The sequence below is a fragment of the Lactuca serriola genome, chromosome 3 (genome assembly GCF_051521515.1).
Source record: "Lactuca serriola cultivar US96UC23 chromosome 3, Lser_US96UC23_V15, whole genome shotgun sequence".
NCBI classification, from domain to species: Eukaryota; Viridiplantae; Streptophyta; class Magnoliopsida; order Asterales; family Asteraceae; genus Lactuca; species Lactuca serriola.
In genome coordinates this window covers 245,929,640-245,933,070 of record NC_136410.1, presented here as the reverse complement: position 1 = coordinate 245,933,070, position 3,431 = coordinate 245,929,640, and positions in this window count along the sequence as shown.

Genomic DNA, 3,431 nt, shown 5'->3' with positions numbered 1-3,431 from the left:
GATGGCATGAAAGTGGTATTAAGTATTTGCATTCTTATTGTAATATACCCCTCACATTTTCCCAAATTACCCCTTCCTCTATAATGTTTTTTTGTTTTTGTGTATTTTGTGCATTATCAGCAAGATGCAGTAAAGACTTGGAGTTGAATTTGGCTAAGTTATTATTGAGTGAGATGGGCCAATGTACAACTGCTTATCTATATAATCAGCTGCTTGGAGCATTAGTCTTAAAGAATTATGAAAGGCAAGATGCAACTTTACATAGTTGGAATTTGATGTACATAGTAGATTAGATGCAAATTTATATATTGTAAGAAATAGAATTGTATGACATTAAATTTTATGCAATGGATTGTATTTTTTGTATATGGTATTTTATTTCTATTATGAGACATGAAATGCAAATTTAATTTGAAAATCAGTAAACCTATAATAATTTTTTTTAAAAAAATTAAAATTACGATACGCAAAAATGTGTGTCGTCTTCATTTATCACATGACATTTCTTGACAGGGGCTTCCTTGATACACATTGCGTGTCATAAACACACGCGTCGTAAGGTTTTGACACTTAAATGTGTGTCGTCCTCCTTTATGACTTGGCCTTCGTTGATACGCATTGTGTGTCATAACTGCACGTTGTAAATGCGTGTCATAATCGCACGTCGTAAATGCGCGTCGTAAATGTGCATCGTCTATGGACGACGCGCAAAAGAGCGTCGTCTCTCTTTATGACAGGGCCTTCCTTGACGCGCATTTGCGCGTCATTTGAGCGTTTTACGACGCGCAATGAGCGTCGTAAAAGGCTGTTTTTCTAGTAGTGAAGGTTGTTTGAGTTGTTGATGGGATTTGTTTGCGAATCTTCGTGAGACATGGTGAGCTTCAAGAATCAAACCTGTAAACTTAAGATTAGGTTTTTATCTTTAAACAGAGTTGCCATATAATACAACGAAGAAGGCTTCTATTTATACGATAAAAGCGGAAGCCCTAAGGAATTCTGAATACAGAAGGAATGTGTATTGATCACACAGTCTCCTGCTCTGATACCAATTGTTAGAACTTAGTTCCTTCAGGATCGTTTGATTCTATGCATGCAAACAAATAAGAATGTAAATATAAACACGAATATGGCTTGAATGTGTCAAATAATTAATGCTTCAACGTCTCAGAAGAGCTCGACTAAGAACTTCGACTGTAGAGACGTATTAGGGTTACAAAGATTAAACGTAATAAAAGTCGTAACAATATAATGCATACATGCATGCATATATATAGTATAACCCTACAGGATAATCACGGATGGACAGGCCCAATCCGGATACAATACAAAAAGCCCATGATGCAACACAAATAAACTCTACAGATTCAAACAGATAAACAATAAACGAAATAACAAGAACACAAGAATGATTTAAAAGATGTCGAGTGATTAAACTTTAACACGCCAGAAGAGCTCGACAAAGAACTTCGACTGTAGAGGTGTTTAGGGTTACAATGCACCACGATAATTAAACTTATAGCTTATTAAAGGCATACATGCACGAGATATTTATAATACTATATTAACCCTAATCACGGTTGGACAAGCCCAAACCGTATATACAAAATACTAGCCCATGACGCAACACATAATATTCAACAGTAGCGAACAACTGAGTTGTAGGGTGTCATCCTCGTATAGATCTATACACAAACCCCCACTCTCCCTCTAAGAGACTCTGGTTATAACTACAGGCTACGATCCTACACTCAATAGGTGTCAACCGACACGTCTCACTAGATCTTTAATCGAATTTACGTGAAGAGAAACATGTAAAGCACATTCCAGGCCCAATGAACATGTAAGTGAACGACTAAGGCCCACTAAACATGTAAATCATTTCTAGGCTTATAAGGAATGAGATTATATAACTCGGGCCCAAAATATATGTAAAACGACAACTAAGGCCCATTTCACATGTTTGATATTTACAGGCCTAGTAAGCACGCAAGGAGTATACAAGGTCCATCGAGCATGTAAATGGGTCAATAAGGCCCGATAAACATGTAAAGAGTATTCAGGACCTATCAAGCATATAAATGAGTCACTAAGGCCCAATAACATGAGAATGGCAAAATTAGCCCGTTTGTTATATTATTGCTTGTTTTAGTTCAGTTATTTACCAAAATGACATAAAAGGCCCACTTTTTATAAAAATTGCTTTTTTAACTCACTTTTGTCAAAAATATTATTTTTGGTTTGATCTTTATAAAAATGTGCATTTTCGGCCCATTATAGATAAATCCATCTTTTTGGCCCAAATTTTAATAAATTCACATTTTTAAATACCTCTTATCAAACTTTACATTTTTTGTACAACTTTGTTGAAAATGACATTTAAGCCAATAAAAGTCCAAAACGTGCGGATTTTGGCCCAAAGTTGTGAGAAGCCCAAATAAGCGCATTTATGAAAATGTTTACATTTTTAGTCCTTATAGGGTCTCAAATACTACAACCAACCATGTTTACCAAAAGTAATCCTTTTTGACCCCTAACAACGGTGAGTTACATAAATAAGATCCATTTTTGAAAATTGCATATTTGGTCCCTTTAAAACCGTGAAGGCCCATATAGAAGCCCCTTTGTGAAAATTTGCACTTTTGGCTCCTTTAAGACCATGAATAATATAAAGATTCATTTTGATATAAAAATGATTCTTTTGGTCCTCTCAAAACCGTGAGTTACATAAGGACCTCACTTTTTGTTTATTTTGTCAAAAATGGCCCTTTATACGATTTTGGTTAGTTTTCACACAATTTTAGCATGTTTAATCCTTTCGACCACATAGTAAGTCACATAAGATGGTTTAGTTTACAAACATCACCAAATATGGTAGATATTTCGAGTTTGGTAGAGATCTAGCTTGTTTTCATAAAATAATCACAACGTATAACATGAAAACACACACATACATACATAAACACATAGATCTACACAAAACAACTTGTATTCTCCACCAAAACATAGTAAAACCCGAAAATAGGGGGTATGAACTCACTTTGGGTTATTGTTATCGATTTAATGAAGAGTTTAAAGGAGGTTTCGGCCCTAGATGTTTCCTTGAGGAGATTTTCGAGATCTATGAAGTTCTAAGAGCATAGATCATGAAATGATGTGTTAATGGATGGGGGATTTGTTATATGATGAAGTTAAACACTAGAATATGAGATATCTTACCAAGATGATGAACTTTGATGATGTATTCTCGAACACACACCCAATCACACATGATTTTACTAGGAGGAAATGAGAGATTTCTTGAGGTCTCTAGAGAGAAGTCTTTGGTTGAATTTGAGAGGAAAATGAAGGTGGTGGGAGTTTTTGGCTCTATGGCTGTGAATAAGGAGGGGGGAGAGGTGATTTGATGTTGCATGAAGATATGGGAGGTAATT